At 31.2% G+C, this 458-nt stretch overlaps 1 protein-coding gene across 1 annotated transcript in view; it reads left to right on the top strand.

The window, feature by feature from the left end:
* LOC119594648 overlaps positions 1-458 on the top strand; it is a gene marked incomplete in the record, with an annotated part of 85920 nt that overhangs the window by 42710 nt on the left and 42752 nt on the right.

Here is a 458-nt window from a genome sequence, read left to right as displayed (position 1 = left end):
GTAAAGAACTTTATAAATCTGCTTTGCCTTTGAAGAAAATTGTGCATAAAAATATTATTACCTTGAACAAGTGAGCTGAAAAAAGTTACCTAGGAACAAAACACTATCTGGTCTTACAAATTTCCAATGTACTTTTGTAAATTACGATGAACTCAAGGAATTTCAAAATATGTAACATGTTACTTTCTTACCAAATGATGATCGTTAATATCTTGACCCATAAAGTCCAGGAATGCATTTTTTTCTTCTTTCTTTCTATCAAAGGTTAGGTAGAGATTGTGAGTAAGTATTTCTGGTACTGAGTGTCAAGATTACCCATAAAACCCAATCAACAAAAATCAGTGCCCCTCTCTTGACAGGGGAAGAACAGAGTAAGTATGAATCAGAAAATTTTTTTTAGTATTTAGTTTATGTTTTTTTTTTTTATTACCATGTATCCTTGAGCAGTCATACAAGTG

The sequence above is a fragment of the Penaeus monodon genome, chromosome 34, assembly GCF_015228065.2.
Source record: "Penaeus monodon isolate SGIC_2016 chromosome 34, NSTDA_Pmon_1, whole genome shotgun sequence".
Classification (NCBI taxonomy): domain Eukaryota; kingdom Metazoa; phylum Arthropoda; class Malacostraca; order Decapoda; family Penaeidae; genus Penaeus; species Penaeus monodon.
Note: the sequence above shows the minus strand (reverse complement) of the source record. Positions and strands in the feature narration are given on the sequence as shown.